Here is a 21,375-nt window from a genome sequence, read left to right as displayed (position 1 = left end):
TCTCCTTACAGTGTGTATGATAAAACCCATTGTTACATGTTCTCTGTGTGTGTATATAAATCGCCCCACTGTATTTTCCACCAAATGCATCCGATGAAGTGAGCTGTGGCTCACGAAAGCTTATGCTCAAATAAATTTGTTAGTCTGAAAGGTGCCACAATTACTCCTTTTCTTTTTGCAAATACAGACTAACACAGCTGCTACTCTGAAACTTATCAACTTTATACAATACTTATTATGAGAGGACTAAAAATCTGTCTTTCTCATGAGATATTTGCTTCTATTAACAAAAGACATGATATTAAGTTTAGCATTTTATCTGGGAGCATCATACTATGGCACCTATTAGCTGAGTTAGCAGAGATGCTCATTTATAACTTGATCTTGAAAACTTTAATGGACGTATTGTGCAAAGACGTCAGATGGAATAGTACATGTTCCAGGCTTGAAGGATTCTGCCCATTACTTGTGTAATACTACTAGTGATTGTGGTTTTAAATTTGACAGGGTACCATGCATTCTGGTTCCTCTTTTTATTGTTATTAAAGTGCTCTTCTCCATATAAGAGCTTCCTGAAAGTCAATAGGTTAAATTCAGCCTTGAGGTAAGCAAACACAACTCTCACTGACTTCAAGAGATTATAACCTACTTATGTCTGGGTTGAATTTGGTCCATTGCTCTTAATTAAGTTGTGAGCATCAGATTCCCCACTGAATGGGAGTAACGTTATGCTAAAGATCTATACTGAGACAGCACTATAAGTTACATGCAATTAATTCATAGCTACAAAGTGCATAAATCCTCCACAACGTTAATATGCAAAGTGCCATAACACTCCATTAGGATTCAAATCTCTCTTGCTGCTGTCAGCAACAATTCTGAAAACAGCAGAAAGCTGTTGGTTTCTTATAAGCAGGGATTTGATTGCCCAACTTTCTCCCTGATGTTTAATTGAAGTATGTTCAAACAATAAAAACAATACTTTGTTTTAAAAAACGTTCATGACAAGTGTTGTCAATATAACATCATAGATTAATACAATTATTTTTTAATTAAACAAATCACATATGCCTTTTTAAAATGCAGATTTCTGACTATTACTTATGTTTTCATGGTTATGAATGCTAGAAATACCAAATATAAATGAGTGAAATGACGACTCATGAAGAGTTAATGTTGACAAAAACCTACTTGAGTAAGTGGAAACAGCTAATAGATGAGATGATTCAATGAATTGTTGTGTGTGTTTTTTTTTAAGTACTCACTATGCAATAGAACTCAATGCACTGAACTGTACAGCATAAGAAATTATATGTACCACTAGCTTTGTGCTATGAGCATAGCATTGGATTGTAATAGGTCAATTTCCAAACTATAAACAAGACATATACAGTGGGTGAAATCTTGACCCTATTGAACACAAAGGGAGTTTTTTGCCATTGCCGTCAACATGGGCAGGATGTCAGCCTTTAACCATAACCTATTAACAGATAGATAGGAAGAAGTGTGTGTCTCTCTTATCATTTTGATGTATGATGTTTTAACACATGTAGGGTTGATTGAGTATAGCACATGGTGAATCAAATTAATTTAGAATTAACTGAAAGCATAGGAGGTTTTTGGTAAGTGTGTGTGTTTATATTAAATGTATAGTAACAGTGAAATTAAGAAAAGAAAAAAATAGGTTGATAGAAAAAAACCCTTCAATGGTGAAAACTATTAGATTACAGTGTAGCCTTTCAAGAAAGTCAGTCAGCCTACAGTATTTAGGGTCTTAAGCAGTCCTGATGACATCTGAATGTCACTGGCTAGGCAAACTGTAGAGTTTAATCCTGTGCTCTATGGTGTTAAAAGCACTTTTCAAGCAGCTAAAGTACTAAATCCCTTAAGTGGCATGTGTAGACAACTCATAAATCTATTAGCCTTGAAGGGGAGCAAAGACCTATGCTCTTACTGCAGGTTACAAGAGCACCTAAAAAATTAACCAATTCAGATAGCTTTAGATTTTTCTTTCCCTGTCCTATATCTATAGCTAATGAATTTGTGTGAATATGATAGAAGCTCCATTGCTGGAGTCACTTTAATACTACAATGCATTCTTGAGTGCTTTTCCAATGTAGAGAACAGTCTTGACAGCTCTGAGATGGGAGCCCCTCAATGGCAACTGTAGAGAATATATCATACCATAACTCAAACATCAGGCCTAACACACTCATTGCCCCTATATACTGCTGTCAGAATCTGTGTCTATAAGGTGTCAGGTAAGGTATCATATACAAACTGGTAACCTGATGGTCATTAATAATATTGTGTGTTGTATGTGTGGGCAGTGTATAAAGAATTATAGATGTGTCCTGCAAATGTGTACATAAATGGTGTTTTGCAAGCAGTGCATAAGCCCAGACTGTCCAAGACAAAGACATGTTGTTTCGCCTGTTTTCCTGTGTCTCCAATTTAAATTGAACCAGGTAATACCTGTGAAGACAATGAAAATTACATCTGCATGGAAGCTAAACAAAGCCATCAAGCTAAACAAATGGGGGCAGGGGGCACAGGTGGGAAGACTGCTTAATGATCACAATGGATGATGGAGCCTCCATCTGCAGTTCCTAGCTCTTGAAACAGAGATAATAGACTTTGGGAAATATAAGCAAAGGCAGAAAGACATTTTGGCATCCACCATGGAGGAAATTAAGTTTGTCACTGGAAAGCATGTTTATTTTACTTATTGTTTGCAGTGTCGTTGTAGCTAAGTCGATCTATTCTCTTTTCTGGCTTATCACTTCACTAAAAATTCTTTCTTAATAAACTTAATTTTGTTTTATTGCAAAGCTGAAGGGTGAAATCCTCAGCTGAACTACCAGGCTAGAGTATGTTCTGTCTCTTTGGAAGCAGTGAACTGAATAACACCTATCAGGGGGACTGGACACTGCAAGGGAGATGGTTTTGGAGAGACTTTAGACAGGAACAACTGTTGGTGTCACCTTGCAAGGAGCAGCCAAGCTGGGGGAAGCCAGGTTGAGATCATTGTGTTGTGAAAATGCTGCTGGTGTCAGGACTTTGAGCCAAAGCTGCACACTACAGAAGCACCCACGGTTACAGGGCTGGCGGTGACACAACCCCTTCCTGGTCTCGGAGAAACCCCATAGCATCACAACCAATAGGAATGTCACAGTGAGAGACGGGATCACATTTACATCCTCTGTTCCCAAATTGCCTTGCAGTTGGAGAATTCTTGTAGGGGGGTTAATGTTTAAAAGTACTCATGCCAGCCAACAGAGGGCAGGGGTAGGCATTCTCACCAGGCCATTGCAAGCTATTGAAATAAGGACTCATACTGAATAACTTAACCTAATAAGATATAATTATATGTAATGATCTATGCCTTTCCAGAATAACACATCCTAAATAGCAGCAGCATAAATACTAGTTTTGTAGTAACTTATGAAAGACTCTTCATGGCTAATTGAGGGTAAATTGAAAAAAAGATTAAACTGAGAACTTGTGATGGAAATGAACTCAAAGACAAATAAACAATAGGTATTGCCTTCAGGCGTCTCATCTTGTGCTATAACATCCCACAAACTAAGTAGAATCACAGAACTGGAAAGGACCTCAAGAGGTCATCTAGTCCAGTCCCCTACACTCATGGCAAAACTAAGTATTATCTAGACCATTCCTGACAGTGTTTGTCTAACCTGCTCTTAAAAATATCCAATGATGGAGATTACACAACCTCCCTTGGCAATTTATTCCAGTGTTCTGACAGTTTCAAAGTTTTTCCTAATGTCCAACCTTAACCTCCTTTGCTGCAATTTAAGCCCATTGCTTCTTGTCCTATCCTCAGAGGTTAAGAAAAACAACTTTCCTTCTTCCTCCTTGTAGCAACCTTTTACATAATTGAAAAGTACGTTCCCTCTCAGTCTTCTCTTCTCCAGACTAAACAAACTCAATTTTTTCAATCTTCCCTCATAGGTCATGTTTTCTAGACCTTTAATCATTTTTGTCGCTCTTCTCTGGACTCTCTCCAATTTGTCCACATCCTTCCTGAAGTGTGGCTCCCAGAATTGGACACAGTTGAGGCCTAATCAGAGCAGAGTAGAGTGGAAGAATTACTTCTCCTGTCTTGCTGACAACACTCCTGCTAATAAATCCCAGAAGGATGGTCGCTTTTTTTGCAACCGCATTACACTGTTGATTCATATTTAGCTTGTGGTCCACTTTGACCCCCAGATCCCTTTCACAGTCCTCTTTCCTATGCAGTCATTTCCCATTTTGTATGGGTACAAGGGATTGTTCCTTCCAAAATGGAGTACTTTGCACTTGTCCTTATTGAATTTCATCCTATTTGTTTCAGACCATTTCTCCAGTTTGTCCAGATCATTTTGAATTTTAATCCTATCCTCCAAGGCACTTGCAATCCTTCCCAGCTTGGTATCGTCCACAAACTTTATAAGTGTACTCTGATTACCATTATCTAAATCATTGAAGATATTGAAGAGAGCTGAACACAGAACTGATCCCTGTGGGAACCCACTCGTTATGCCCTTCCAGCATGACTGTGAACCACTTATAACTACTCTCTGGGAACGATTTTCCAACCAGTTTTGCACCAACCTTATAGTAGCTCCATCTAGGTTGCATTTCCCTAGTTTTGTTTATAAGAGGGTCATTGAAAACCATATCAAAAGCTTTATTAAAGTCAAGATATACCACATATACCGCTTTCCTCCCCCCCACACATCCCCAAGGCTTGTTACCCTGTCAAAGAAAGCTATCAGGTTGGTTTCACGTGATTTGTTTTTGACAAATCCATGCTCACTGTTACTTATCACCTTATTATCTTCTAGATGTTTGCAAACTGATTGCTTAATTATTTGCTCCATTATCTTTCTGGGTACAGAAGTTAAGCTGACTGGTTTGTAATTCTCTGGGTTGTCCTAATTCCCCTTTTTATAGACTGCCACTATATTTGCTCTTTTCTAGTCATCTGGAATCTCTCCAGTCAGAATTTGTGAACTGAAGGTCAAGCTCGACTGGGCCAAATTCAGCTATAATTTCCTATACTGATTTGGCATCAGTGTCACACAGGCCTTATTAGAGATTTGATGAAATTCCTATTTCTCATGGTATGTCTCCAGGCATTTCAGGAGCTAGTACATAACCTTTGTCACTTGCTGCAACTTCCATGCTGACCAAGATGGACATTACAGGATTACTCCATGACTGAGGTAGTGGCAGCAGGATATTTTCAGGAATGCAGAAATAAACTAGTTCACATGTATATAGTAGAACATAATGCTGGGACTGAAGCCACCCTTCTGGTGCTATCATCATGGTACAGATAATTTGGCCACTAACACTTTTTTGCATGGACTTGCATTGAGTGAATGGAATTATGAGGCAGAGAGATTGTCCCATTGTATTTTCCTTACCAATATTCAGACTGTAAAAAGAAGTAGAATTCATTATGCTACTCAAGCATCCAAAATTACATGTTAAAAATCCAAAAAACAGCACTCCCGAGTACTGTCAGAACAAGCCAATGTCATGTTAGTTCAGGACACGCTTAGTTGGTAGTTTTTACAGGAGTGATGACATCTGGCATGGCTGTCTGGTTCATCAGGTTTTGGTACACAAATTATCCACTGTCTACTACCCATAAAAGATAAAATTATTCTGAAGTGGAGGGCTTGAATAGGGTGGTGTAGCACCCCAGAGGCTGGAGGAATGGCGGAGAAACTAAACCCGTGTCCTATCCCTGAGTTCAAGGATGGATTTCACTCCTCCAAACCATTTGAACTTCATCAAAGTCCAGTCTTTATGAAGTTATATGGAGATCAGTTTTGTTGGGAACAGTGGAGCAGGGTGACACAAGTGGCTCATTAAGTTCCACCACAATCAGACAAAATAGACTCAAAGGGGAAGCTTTAGCTTATCATGCTGATGAAGGCCTTTCATCTGGCCAAATAGCCAGAGCCTCGCGAACCAGCTGAGCGGCAGCGAACCAGCGGAGCAGCGGGGACAGCAGAGCAGCTCACAGCAGGAGTTTGCCTGGGACTGGTAAGTATCCGAGTGTGTGTGTTTGCTTGCTGAGGAAGTATCCGAGCGTGTGTTTGCTGGGAGGGCAGGGAGAGAGCCTGAGTGAGTGTCTGATTGGCTGCTAGCCTGCAGGGGGCGGGCATTAGGGTGTCTGTGTGTTTGCGTCAGGGAAGCCTGGCTGTTTGAAAATAGCCAGAGCCTCGCGAACCAGCTGAGCGGCAGTGAACCAGCGGAGCAGCGGGGACAGCAGAGCAGTCACAGCAGGAGTTTGCCTGGGAGTTCGCCTGGAGTGAGCCCAGTGAGGCTTACATCTTGCCAACGTCTCTGAGGAAGCTCATAGTAGGTAGGTGATATGGAAGGGGGGGGGTCAGCTGTTGTGACCTGCACTGGATGTGCCATGTTTGTCTTTCTTCCACAGGACAGAAGCGACTTTGTCTGTACAAAGTGCAAGCTGGTCTCCATATTGGAAGAGAAGATTGAAGGTCTGGAGCAACAGGTAACGACCCTGCGTTGTATACGAGAGACTGAGGATTTTCTGGACCAAACTCAGGATAGCCTTCTAGGGGCACAAAGCTCTAAAGATATAGAGCAGGTTGCACAGAGGAGCCAAGAGGCCAGCGAAGAAGCTTGGCAACATGTGACCTCCAGAAGAGGTAAGCGGAATGTCCGGGTTCCAGTAACACAGACACAGGTAACTAACCGCTTTCATGTTCTCTCCACAGGTACCATTGCGGAGAGTGGACCAGATGATATGTCTGGGGGGAGAAAGCAGAAGGAGACCCCGCTGGTTGGGAGGCATGAGATGCGATGTCCTGAGGTTGGGGGTTCCACGACCACCACTCCCAAGAGGAGAAGGCGGGTGGTGGTGGTCGGGGACTCTCTCCTCCGGGGGACTGAGTCATCTATCTGCCGCCCTGACCGGGAAAACCGAGAAGTCTGCTGCTTGCCAGGGGCTAAGATTCGTGACGTGACGGAGAGACTGCCGAGACTCATCAAGCCCTCGGATCGCTACCCCTTCCTGCTTCTCCACGTGGGCACCAATGATACTGCCAAGAATGACCTTGAGCGGATCACTGCGGACTACGTGGCTCTGGGAAGAAGGATAAAGGAGTTGGAGGCGCAAGTGGTGTTCTCGTCCATCCTCCCCGTGGAAGGAAAAGGCCTGGGTAGGGACCGTCGAATTGTGGAGGTCAACGAATGGCTACGCAGGTGGTGTCGGAGAGAAGGCTTTGGATTCTTTGACCATGGGATGGTGTTCCATGAAGGAGGAGTGCTGGGCAGAGACGGGCTCCATCTTACGAAGAGAGGGAAGAACATCTTTGCCAGCAGGCTGGCTAACCTAGTGAGGAGGGCTTTAAACTAGGTTCACCGGGGGAAGGAGACCAAAGCCCTGAGGTAAGTGGGAAAGCGGGATACCGGGAGGAAGCACAGGCAGGAATGTCTGAGAGGGGAGGGCTCCTGCCTCATACTGGGAATGAGGGGCGATCAACAGGTTATCTCAAGTGCTTATATACAAATGCACAAAGCCTTGGAAACAAGCAGGGAGAACTGGAGGTCCTGGTGATGTCAAGGAATTATGACGTGATTGGAATAACAGAGACTTGGTGGGATAACTCACATGACTGGAGTACAGTCATGGATGGTTATAAACTGTTCAGGAAGGACAGGCAGGGCAGAAAAGGTGGGGGAGTAGCACTGTATGTAAGGGAGCAGTATGACTGCTCAGAGCTCCGGTACGAAACTGTGGAAAAACCTGAGTGTCTCTGGATTAAGTTTAGAAGTGTGTGCAACAAGAGTGATGTCATGGTGGGAGTCTGCTATAGACCACCGGACCAGGGGGATGAGGTGGATGAGGCTTTCTTCCGGCAACTCACGGAAGCTACTAGATCGCATGCCCTGATTCTCATGGGTGACTTTAATTTTCCTGATATCTGCTGGGAGAGCAATACAGCGGTGCATAGACAATCCAGGAAGTTTTTGGAAAGCGTAGGGGACAATTTCCTGGTGCAAGTGCTAGGGGAGCCAACTAGGGGGAGCGCTTTTCTTGACCTGCTGCTCACAAACCGGGTAGAATTAGTGGGGGAAGCAAAAGTGGATGGGAATCTGGGAGGCAGTGACCATGAGTTGGTTGAGTTCAGGATCCTGACGCAGGGAAGAAAGGTAAGCAGCAGGATACGGACCCTGGACTTCAGGAAAGCAGACTTTGACTCCCTCAGGGAACAGATGGCCAGGATCCCCTGGGGGACTAACATGAAAGGGAAGGGAGTCCAGGAGTGCTGGCTGTATTTCAAGGAATCCCTGTTGAGGTTACAGGGACAAACCATCCCGATGAGTCGAAAGAATAGTAAATATGGCAGGCGACCAGCTTGGCTTAATGGTGAAATCCTAGCGGATCTTAAACATAAAAAAGAAGCTTACAAGAAGTGGAAGGTTGGACATATGACCAGGGAAGAGTATAAAAATATTGCTCGGGCATGTAGGAAAGATATCAGGAGGGCCAAATCGCACCTGGAGCTGCAGCTAGCAAGAGATGTCAAGAGTAACAAGAAGGGTTTCTTCAGGTATGTTGGCAACAAGAAGAAAGCCAAGGAAAGTGTGGGCCCCTTACTGAATGAGGGAGGCAAGCTAGTGACAGAGGATGTGGAAAAAGCTAATGTACTCAATGCTTTTTTTGCTTCTGTTTTCACTAACAAGGTCAGCTCCCAGACTGCTGTGCTGGGCAACACAAAATGGGGAAGAGATGGCCAGCCCTCTGTAGAGATAGAGGTGGTTAGGGACTATTTAGAAAAGCTGGACGTGCACAAGTCCATGGGGCCGGACGAATTGCATCCGAGAGTGCTGAAGGAATTGGCGGCTGTGATTGCAGAGCCCTTGGCCATTATCTTTGAAAACTCGTGGCGAACGGGGGAAGTCCCGGATGACTGGAAAAAGGCTAATGTAGTGCCCATCTTTAAAAAAGGGAAGAAGGAGGATCCTGGGAACTACAGGCCGGTCAGCCTCACCTCAGTCCCTGGGAAAATCATGGAGCAGGTCCTCAAAGAATCAATCCTGAAGCACTTAGAGGAGAGGAAAGTGATCAGGAACAGTCAGCATGGATTCACCAAGGGAAGGTCATGCCTGACTAATCTAATCGCCTTTTATGATGAGATTACTGGTTCTGTGGATGAAGGGAAAGCAGTGGATGTATTGTTTCTTGACTTTAGCAAAGCTTTTGACACGGTCTCCCACAGCATTCTTGTCAGCAAGTTAAGGAAGTATGGGCTGGATGAATGCACTATAAGGTGGGTAGAAAGCTGGCTAGATTGTCGGGCTCAACGGGTAGTGATCAATGGCTCCATGTCTAGTTGGCAGCCGGTGTCAAGTGGAGTGCCCCAGGGGTCGGTCCTGGGGCCCGTTTTGTTCAATATCTTCATAAATGATCTGGAGGATGGTGTGGATTGCACTCTCAGCAAATTTGCGGATGATACTAAACTGGGAGGAGTGGTAGATACGCTGGAGGGGAGGGATAGGATACAGAAGGACCTAGACAAATTGGAGGATTGGGCCAAAAGAAATCTAATGAGGTTCAATAAGGATAAGTGCAGGGTCCTGCACTTAGGATGGAAGAATCCAATGCACCGCTACAGACTAGGGACCGAATGGCTCGGCAGCAGTTCTGCGGAAAAGGACCTAGGGGTGACAGTGGACGAGAAGCTGGATATGAGTCAGCAGTGTGCCCTTGTTGCCAAGAAGGCCAATGGCATTTTGGGATGTATAAGTAGGGGCATAGCGAGCAGATCGAGGGACGTGATCGTTCCCCTCTATTCGACACTGGTGAGGCCTCATCTGGAGTACTGTGTCCAGTTTTGGGCCCCACACTACAGGAAGGATGTGGATAAATTGGAAAGAGTACAACGAAGGGCAACGAAAATGATTAGGGGTCTAGAGCACATGACTTATGAGGAGAGGCTGAGGGAGCTGGGATTGTTTAGTCTGCAGAAGAGAAGAATGAGGGGGGATTTGATAGCTGCTTTCAACTACCTGAAAGGGGGTTTCAAAGAGGATGGCTCTAGACTGTTCTCAATGGTAGCAGATGACAGAACGAGGAGTAATGGTCTCAAGTTGCAATGGGGGAGGTTTAGATTGGATATTAGGAAAAACTTTTTCACTAAGAGGGTGGTGAAACACTGGAATGCGTTACCTAGGGAGGTGGTAGAATCTCCTTCCTTAGAGGTTTTTAAGGTCAGGCTTGACAAAGCCCTGGCTGGGATGATTTAACTGGGACTTGGTCCTGCTTTGAGCAGGGGGTTGGACTAGATGACCTTCTGGGGTCCCTTCCAACCCTGATATTCTATGATTCTATGATTCTATGTAATGTGGTATCATAATCTTGTTCTGTCACATTGCCTTCTTTTCCCTCCTGTCCCTTTACACTGAGAAGAGCCGCTTTATACTGATTGGAGATTCCTCCTACACATGCTGATTTAAGTTTAGTTTGCATTTTGTAAGCAGTGCAAAGTGAACTATGTAGATTATTGCTTGGTCTACGCCAAAAACATAGGTAGACTGAGGTATATCACTTATGGCTGTGAAAAATATTGTGCCCTGTGTGTCATAGTTAGGTCAACCTAACCTCCACTGTAGATGTGGCTAGGTGATAGATGAATTTCTCCATTTACTTAGCTACTGCTTCTCATGAGGGTTGATTTACTTCAGTGTCAGGAAAACCCCCTTCCGTTGTGGTAGCAAGCGTCTACACTACAGCAGCATAGCTGCGGTGCCTCTGTAGTGCACGCACAGCTTGAAGAATCTGGCTCTGATCATCCTAACCAAATTTCCTTCTGCATTGACAAAAAGGTGTAACTAACATATACAGTTAGTTACATGACTTCTTATGCTCCCTGAGATGGTTTGGATGGGGCAGGGGGAGAGAGATCTGTATTTAAAAACAAAAACAAAAAAGCCAACCCAACCAAAATACAAACTAATTAATGATATTAGCCATCCCAAATCCAGATATGGTCTGATATTTCCACTATGCAATGATTTTGTAGATAGTTGCATTTGGGGTATAGTAAATATCTGACCACAAAAGGAATAGAAAATATATCACATGTGAGGTAGATAATTAAATCAGGGCTTGAGAAAATGTGTTTTGTCCCTGGATGTGCAGGATTTTTTTTTTATGTTTACTGGCTTCTTCTACCAGCTGTTCTTTCAATTGAAAAATGTATGTCTTTTGTTAAAGAGAATATAGCTGCTGTTTGCACTTTCATAGCTAAGCTAAGCTGCATTAATATCCATTAGTTTTCATTAACTCTGCTCACTTCTGTCTAGCCTATGAACCATGGTAAACCTTTTCAGTGGTGTTTTTTTTAAGCTGTATTTGAATTTTTTTTAAATACCTTGTTTCTTAACGGATTACATTTCACTGCACCAAATTTAAATATGTGCAGAATATCTATATTCTCTCATAAAGGTAGAAACCTGTTTAAAAAAAAATACCCTGAAGCTTCAGGGTAATCTACAATTGAGAATATTTGAAAATTAACCCATAATTATTTTTTTTTAAAATTAAACTTCTGTGACCTAATCCTCAGTATACTTCATGAGCATGAATACATACAGTTGAATACGTAAGCTTTGTTTCCTCTTCTTAGTTATGCCATTGTAAATCAGGAGTAACTATACTAAAGTTAATGGAGTTGCACCAATGTAAAACCAGTATGAGGAGAATTTGTTCTATACACTTTAAAAGGTCAGACTGTGACAGCAGCAAATTTTCTATTTAACAAACTGATTTTAACAAGTTTCTGCTGTAGAAAAAATAAAATAGTATTAGTGCAGTATTTATATCTAGCTGGAGTAATGCTTTACATAGTTAAATTGAAAAATATTACAGAGCTCTTCACTTGAACTCAATATCAATAGTTTAATGACCATGTGTATATACATGCAAAATTGTCAACAATTATGCATCTAGCACTTTCTTGGGAGATGCAAGTAACTATGGAAAGTAATTTAGGAAATAGGCGTAAACAATAACACTAGGCTTTGTTAGTTGTGGAATGAAAATGACAGTGAAAGGGGACAGGCATGGAGTTTAGTAAATAAGAGGGAGAAATTACCCAAGAGAAAAGGGCTGAGCTTGAGAATAAATTCACTGGATAGAGTATCTCTTCTGGTATGAAGGAAAACCTATGGAACTGATCTTTTCCTCACAAAGGACAGGCACAGTTTCTACAGCTGCAAGAGAGAGGTGCAGAGTCAGGAAAGTACTTAAGCACATGCTTAAAGTTAAACATGCACTCTTTGTCTGTATTGGGGCCACTTGCCTGATACTGTAGCCCTTTTTGTATCCTTTGTGAGGAAAAGCTCAGTTCCAGAAGATGGAGATTCTCAGCTGGTATAAATTATCATAGCACCATTGAAGTCAAGTCAGCTGAGGATCTGTCTTTAGGTTTTGCTTCTGACCTGAATCACAGCCAAAAGGATGAAGAGACACTGGAATTGATTCTGATCTCATTTACCTGGAGTAAATCAGAAGTCATTCCATTAATCCCAGTGTAACTGCAGCAGTTTAAAATGGATGTGAAATGGGAATGAGGCCCACAGAAATAAACAGCTCCACTGTAAACTTGGGCCATTAAATGCAGTTCTGAATTTAGCAGCAGAATTAAAAAATAAAAATAAAAATATTTTTTCCCCAATAATTCCTCTCCCACTAAAAATTCAGGAATACCTACTATCTTAATGTTAGCAGCGTTGGATTTTTTTCCATTATTTCCATTTTCCTGTATACTACTATATTGCATTTAATGCATGTTCCACTTATTTTGCATTTGTCCCGTTAATTTTATTGCCAGACACTTTCAGTGTATTTTTCCATAGACAGAACATGTTTTTCCAAATCTAAGTTCTTCTGGGAACTAGATCTAATTAAAAAGTTTGAGAGCCTAATTTGTTGTTGGTGTATATACTTACTTATGCTGTTCATAAAGGGCTCCTGAAGGGATGACCAAGGGAGCTATGACAGAGAGAAGCCTGAGGAGCAGGAGGCTCTTATTGGGAAACTGGGACAGCATTTGGACCTAGAAGTGTGAGGGCCTAGATGCTAGTGTCAGAAGGCTAAGTGCCAGCTAGCAAGAGATGGGAGGACAGACTAGGACAGATGAAAAAATCTTGATGTGGGAGAATACCAGAGCTAAATATGGATGGTTGCATGGTGAGGGACTTCATTTTGGGATCCTGAGGATTGGTTGTTTTTTGGTTTTTTTTAAGTTTTTTATTTAAACAAACCCAAGGCAAGGGTGTTCATTATCCATGTGAAAGGCTGTATGTAGTTCATATGGGGCCCTCAAGAGGGGGCTAGAAGAGGCAGCGTGCATGCAAAGTGACCTGTGGCCATGAGAAGGCTCTCAGTAAATGGCCACCCTGCTACACACCAACATACACAGAACGTTGGAGACCATACAGAGTAAATTTCTCTCTCACACACACAAAATCTATAATCCTAACAGACAGGCAGGAAGGAAAGGAAATATTTGACCTACACACACCAATGAAAAAAGTCAGAATGTTGAAAGTGTTCACTGTTTGACCCAACTCTGCTCCCAACCAAAGTCTCTTGTAAAACTCTTACGGAATTCAATGGAAGTAGATGTAGGCCAATTCTAAGAGCTTTTCAAAATCCCCTTCTAAGTAAATAAACCAACTCTACAATTTCTTTCTGCAGATGTGCTTTGTGCAGTGCTTTGTTTCCACAGTGAAAATTTAGCTGTAATCAAATTTCCAGCCAGCACCAAAGGTGGACTACACAGGGGGATAGAACCAGACTTCAAAGTGATCTGGAAAGAGGAGAGAAGTGAGGGCTAAAGGCAGCAAGGTCATTTTGAGTACAATTAAATGTGTAGTCTGACACCCACTGACAGAAAATAAACATCACAGATAGAAAATGTGGGTGCATAACCAGAGGGTAGAAGACATTCTATTAAGGCAAGTTTACTTTTACTTTCCTCTAATATAATTTTTTATTTTCATGAAATTTAGCATCTATTATCTGCAGATGAAGGATTGGGAATCTGAAGCTAGAATGGGAGGTCTCCAAAGAGAGAGACTCTGTATTTGAAGACTGTGCACTTATACGTTTTAGAACTATAGTTCTGAGACACAAATAAGGCCTGTTGCAAAATAACCTGTATCTAGTGCAGCAGTATTCTCAGCTGTAGCAGAATCCTGAGTTCAGGACTGACACGGTGGTGGGGCTTCTCTTAGAACATTACTAGAGAGGTCACTCCTATTTCCCCTTGAATTCCTAGATATATTCTTAGGCGAGAGAGGAATAACCAGAGCAGAGGTTTACCCTTTCCCCCATAATAAAATAATCAATAAAATAGAGACTAAGCAAAACCCAACATCACTAGTCCATAGCCACCTGTGTATTTTCCATGTTAAGGACAACATAGTATAGATACAATGTAAAGATATTCATACCCATAGGGTGTATGTCACATTTTATGATTCAAGGGAAATCACAAATTATGTACATGCACATGTATACAAACAATCAAAATGGGCCTAAGACAATGGATCTAACTGCTGATACTGCACCATGATATGGGGAAGAGTGTTGCAACAAGTAATTTGAAAAATCAATAAAATTCATATCTAGGGATCATGAATAAGTTGTATTCTGGATCTGTGAAACACACACACACTTTTGTCTTTCTGACTGATATGATTGGAACTTCACAAGGTAATGTGTGCTTGCAGGGTTGTGAAAAGGAACTCCTGCAAGAGCACTTTAACTTTATAATAACAATTATAAAATCAAGAGCAGAGTCTTCTGCAGCCCAAGTGGAAAGGACACCCAAATAATTTCCCTCTTCAAAAAGAACACCCATAGATTTAAAGATGAAAGTGGATTGGGAACGAATCTGTCTTTGCACACCATAAATTGTGCTGTCATAAAAAAGTGGTGCTTCTCACTTTCGTGGATTATTAATGCTCCTTTTATAAATGGTTGTTTCTCACATTAATAACTTGATTCACATTTCTTCTTCTACATGTCTAGTAGCAGAAAAGCTAGCATAAAGCGCTTGTTACACATGAGGGTTGCAAGTGACAGTGCATGGAAACTCAGCTTTGATTTCAACCTCCCCTTACGCCCAACTTCATCAAGAAATTATCTTATGTTCTTAGAAAAGATGTCAGTTATACATTGTACTTTCTTTTGAAACACTCAGAGCATTTTATCATGAATTAAGGCTCACAACAACCATGTGAAGTAGAGAAATATTACTGTACCTCTCTGTGTATATGTATGTTGGGGAGCGTGCTAGCTGCCCTACATTCAGGATAAATATAAGAACCAGTTAAGCCCCTTTACAGAGTAAGATAGATGGAACAGTAGGAGTCACCACCCAAAACACATGCCACACAGGTCAGGCACTGATCTATGTAGGTGACAAGATTGGCTGGGTTGGGGGTGATTGCAAACTCAGGGGCAGTGTCAGAAGGAGTCAGTAGCAATCCAGAAGAAGAAAAAGAGGACCAGAAAAGGGATGGGACAGCCATAGATGCACTTGGAGAATGGCCTAGGAAGAAATCAAGCTTGAGCATTTTGGGCAGAGTGCTGGCTGGAAAAAGGCTTAGAATTGTGAGAGAAGAAACTGTCTCCTGTTTGATTCCTACTATGTTCAGAGAAGCAAGACTTCATTTACAAAGAATGTATATGAACAAGATTGCTTTGAGGAAACACCTGACTCTGTCTTCAGTTTCTCCTCCTAATGGAAACAACCTGGAAGACCTCAAATATTGGCTACCCACTTGGGCAAAAAAGGATGTCATTGGTGGGATCCAGTTTCCAAGGTGAGAAATTGTGAGCTGGTATTCCTGTTGAATTGAGATGGAGAAAATGAGATAAGTTCTTGAAGAAGTCAAAGATGGCCAAAAGAATTTTTAAAAAGAGCTAAACACTTTGAAAAAAGGAATTACAACAACATCTGGAAGTGTCCCAGAAATGTCTGAGAAATTAAATGTAGGAAGAGATGAAAATTTTGTTGTGACAGCAGCTTCAAAGTGTCTGGGTGGATTGGGAAGCCCAGATGTGACACTCCTAATCTGGAATGGCATAATGAATTGAAGAGGTGGCCAGCAACCTGATTTCCATGGATCAGAAGGTTTTCCATGGAACTCGCTAACAGAGAAGCTGTCACATGGACTGAAAGACTGAAAAATCATGTGGAGAAATATATCAAATCTTGGAGGATCAGCCCCGCAGATATTGTTAAGGTCTCGGCAGTTGAAAAACAATGATGGCTACTGAATGTGTAATAGGATGTGTGAAATATGTGGGGATAATGGATCAAACGGAACAGTTATTGGATCAAATATTGTAAACAGTTTGGAGAATAGGGTATTCAAAGTGAACCACCTAATTGGTCCAGGATGAAAACGGAGACTGGGGAATGTGCACCAGTCCAAAAAAGGGAAAAATGGATTTGAAAATTGGACCTCAGAAATTCAGGAAAGAAATCCAGACTGCTGAGGCAATGGATGAAGTATTAATTGGTTTGGATTTCATTATGGCTAACTGTAATAAATGCAGGGAAAGGGGTCCTACAACTTAAGTCTTTGGGAATGCCCTCTAAAATATGACCAAGGCAAGAGAAATTATTTATATACAAATCATTTGCAGTGAACAAGTTGTCCTGCCTCCTAGGGCAGAAATCATAGTCATAGCTATCTGCTGAGGTAGCTTTCTAGCAAAGGACAGTGCAGGAGTAAGAGCAGCTTTGCAACCCAGGGTATTGGAGAAATTTTAGCTGCTAAAGTTCGTGTCGATCTGAAGCAGGAATGCATTCCTATTTCTTTGATGAATGTTGCTGACAAGCAGCAAATAGTAAAAAGGGACTCACAGCTTCAAAATGTGAACCAGTGGATCTACTAAATGGTCAGGTAGAAGAAAACTGAAAGGAGTAAAAGTGAGCTCCCAGAGTTTCTATTGGACTTGTTCCAGTACAGTGCTGTTCATTTAAATAAGCAACAGAACAGTCAGATTTTCTGATTAGGAATTGGAGGTAGTTCTCCCGTTCCAACAAAGATATATGTTGCATAGGTTATGTTGGGTAGGTCTAGCACAACATTGATAATGGGGGACGCCAGCCCATTAAACAGTCACCTCATTGTGTATCGGTAGCAGAGAGGGAAGAGCTTTAAAGGCTATTGATGACACCTATCAGGAAGGCATAATTGAGTTTTCAACCTGTCCTTGGTTCATCCATAGTGCTGGTTAAGAAAAAAGATGGCAGTGCCAGATTGTGTAGGGTCTATAGAAAACTACATGAAGTCACTTTAAATTAGGGTGAGCAGATAGCAAGTGTGAAAAATCGTGACAGGGTGTGGGGGGTAATAGGTGCCTATGTAAGAAAAAGCTCCAAAATCAGGACTGTGCCTATAAAATTGGGACATCTGGACACCCTACTTTAAATGATTCACATTCATTACGGTGAATAGATAAAGTAGCAGGTTCAGTCTGGCTTTCCACACTGGACCTTAAAAATGGGTGTTCACAGCATGGTAAAGCCTGTGGCAATTTAAAGTGATGGCATTTGGCTTGTATAATGCACCAGCCACACTGGAGAGGTTATTACAAGACAGGACTTGTTTGTTAGACCTAGATGAGGTCCTGAGGCATACTAAAAACATTGAATAGGAAATGAAACATTTACAAGTGGTCTATGATAAGTTAAATGCTGCCAATCTGAAACTGAACCCAAAGAAATATAAGTTGTTTCAAGAAGAGGTAAAAGACCCTGGGTACACAACCAGCAAAGGGGGGATTTCCAGTGAGAACTATAAAAGTAAGGCTGTTCAGATTGGGCCAGCTCCCCAGATACTTGCAGATGTATAGAGTTTTGTAGGACTTTACAGAAGGGTTATTTAAGTGTTTTCCAGTATTGCAAAAACACTGTCTCAGCAGGAAGAGGAAGGGGAATCACTTCAGTGGTCAGCAGAGTTTTAGAAGGTCTCTAGTGACTGCTTCTGTCTTAACTTACCTGTGTTTCAAAACCCCTTTCTAACTGGACACAGGTACTAGTGCTTACAGGATAGGATCAATATTGATCCAAGGACACAACTGGTAGTGACTTATTACAGTAAAAATCTAAGCTGTCAAGAGAGAAATGATTGCACCATCCAAAAAGAACGCATTGCTCTGGTTACATCTATAGAACATTTTCACCACTATAAAATGGGAAGAAGTTTGAAGTCAGTAGAGACCATGCATCTCTGCGGTGGGTCTTTAGATTCAGGAATCCTAACAGACAACTTTCCAGGTAGCTGAAAAAACTGCAGGGTTGTTTTAGTCACATTCTGCCCACAAGTACCATTGGGCAATTTATTTTTTAATAGTAAATTCACCAAAAATGATTTTTTTTTCTCTCCCAGGATACCAAAATTATTTGAGAACATCGGTCAAACTTGGAGAATAGTTTCAGACAAAACACCCTGAAAATTAAAATTTTGGACATGTCAAAATGCTTTATTTTTGAAAAATAATTGAAACAAACCATTTGAAATAAAAAAAAAATCAAATCAGTATTTTCAAAATGCTTCATTTTGACCCGAACAATTTTCTTTTGTTTTCATTTTGGCAAGAAAAACAAAAATCAACTCCGTTTTGATTCTAAATGAACTGATTTAATTAGTAAGTATTATTATTTTTTAATTTGGCTGCTGAACTGAAAAAGGAATTATTCATTCTACTCACAAGCTGATGACTTGTCCAAACAGCCCTGTAGTGAACCTAATTGCAAACAATATCCTTCTCACTCTACAGAAAAAAAAAAATAGATACTCTCCGGGGGCCTTTGGAAAGATCACCTCCAAGATTGAAAGGAAAGACACTATGTAAATAGCTAAGATTGTGTAGTTTACAATTTTTGTTTTTTTCTTTCTTTCTATGATAGGTGGTTAGAGTGTTAGTATGTTAAGCTGCACTGGGGACAAAGGGCAAAACTGAGATGGGGTGGTAGACTAGAGGGCATGCTAGCTGCCCTTCATTAAGCATAAATGTAAAAAGCAATTAAGCCCTTTTTTGTGGAGTAAGATAGTTGAAATAATGGGAGTCATCTTCCAAAACAGAGGCAACATGCAAAGCTGGCCAGAAGCTGAACTATGTGGATGGGGGGGGGGGTTGGCTGGAGATTAGTTGCATATGCAGGGACTGTGTGCTGTGTTGTATGTGCATCAAAAGCAGCCAAAAAGTAGGCAGAGAGGACCAGAAAATGAAAGAAACTGCTGGAGAAGTGTTTGGCATGGGGGCCTGAGAGAAAGAGACCTTTTTGAGCACAGTGATGGCTGGAAGAGTAGGCTTTGAATTGTAAGCAAGAAAACTTCCCCCAATGTTTGATGTTTGATTCCTATTGCCTTCAGGGAAACAGAACAGTGTACATTCTTTGTAAATAAACAAGATTTCTTCAACTAAATACCTTATTCCATCATCAGTTTTTTCCCTCCTAATAGAAACAACCCAAAAGGCTCTGAATATTAGTGACCTACTTTGCTCAAAAAGGAGTCATATATACCCATTTTACACATGAAAAAGTGAGGGCACTGAGAGGTAAAATAGCTTTCCCAAGGTCACACAGTAGATTGGTGGCAGGAATAGAATCCAGGAATCTTGACTCAGAGACCCTAGCTGTGACCATTTGAAAATGACCCCTCACTAAAACAGTTTCTGTCTCAATCTCAATATATAAAGTGAAAAAGCATTTTTTCTCCTATGAGGCCCATTCAACCTTTTATTTAGTTGAAAGAATGAAGCCCCATGAGACATTTCACATCAGTCTTGGTGTCTTTTTGTGGTTGAAAGAGACATAGTTTGTACTGGTATTGTTTGGTCAAAACTCAAAATTTCCATTTTGTGTGAAATTTTGAAAAAAATTTTGGTCTGAATCAGAATCAAATGCAGTCTCTTAGAAGAGAGAGATCCGTTATAACAGAAAGTTACATATGTTTTCATTGCTATTGTTTTGTTTAGACAATTTATTCTGTTCTTGATTTAAATAAAAATGAACTAGGCTATTATTGAACCTGATTTTGCATTAGCAGAAGGCTAATGGTATACTGCATTTTGATTTTTCAGGCACACTTAATGTCACCCCCCATTAGGGTTATGATTAAGGGTCATTTCATTATTTGTTTTCATCAGGGCTCTATATCTCAAAACACTCTCACTATTCAGGAGATGTGGAGTGGAATAGCTTTGCTAATTGCATTTAAAAAAAATTGCAAGGAACTTACAGAAGTTACCAAACTAAAACCAGACATACCATGTGAAGAAATGATGATCTACACTTTAGTGGATTAGTAGACCCATTCTTTAGCTCTATTTTATACAGGGTCACAGTTTACCGTGCTATGTCAGACACAGTTTTAAGAACTCCTTTATCTTCATAGATGCAATAACTCAGTAGGTTGTCCTTTGATGCACTTAAATACTCTCTGGTCTATAATATACTCTGAGAGATAAAGGCTTAGTCTACACTGCATACGTACTTCAGTATAACTGCGTTGCTCAGGAGTGTGAAAAATTCACGCTCTTCCACCGACATAGCTACAGCCTCTCGTGGAGGAGGATTTATGAACCGGATGGGAGATGGGAGAACTGTCTCCCATCGATTTAGAGTGTCTTCACCAGATGTGCTAGAACAGAGCAGCTGCATCAGTGCAGCTATGCCAATGTAAATTTGCAGGGTCGACCTGTCCAAAATCTGCTCTCAGGTTCTCCAGTGTAAATCCAAACTAATTCTGTTGACTTCAGGGGAGAGTAACCCTGGATTTGAACCCTGTACTGAGCAGCACAGAACAATTTAGGCCAGACTTCATTTGCATCCTATGCAAACTGATCTCTATGTGTGAATACCCTTTTTCCATCTCTTCCCAAATTCTTGCAGTTTGAATTTTTGGCTTTGTTGCAAATCCACATTTTAAGAGCCATGTTCAAGGATCTCAGGTTTACAAAGGGGAATGTTCTTGAGTCTAGATTTCAATGCATATTTTAATTCTGATAATGTAGTTAAGCCACCTGAACTTTTCTTACCACTAACCTTTTCAGTACAGAGACATTTTAAAAAAAAGTTCTTTTTTTCTATACTATAAAACTCCCTCTTCAGGCTATGACACAAAAAGGTCTGTAGTCTTATACAGTCATAATTTGAATCCATCAATTTTCTTTTTTTGTTCTAACTCAGATCTCCTTACACCTCTATCTTTATAGGTATTTCTTATCTGTAGCACTTCCTTTCTCTAGCACTGAGGTAACAGGCTGGCCAGGTGAGAAGCACTCGG

Source organism: Dermochelys coriacea, chromosome 2 (genome assembly GCF_009764565.3).
Source record: "Dermochelys coriacea isolate rDerCor1 chromosome 2, rDerCor1.pri.v4, whole genome shotgun sequence".
NCBI classification, from domain to species: domain Eukaryota; kingdom Metazoa; phylum Chordata; order Testudines; family Dermochelyidae; genus Dermochelys; species Dermochelys coriacea.
This window is presented reverse-complemented; position numbering follows the sequence as displayed.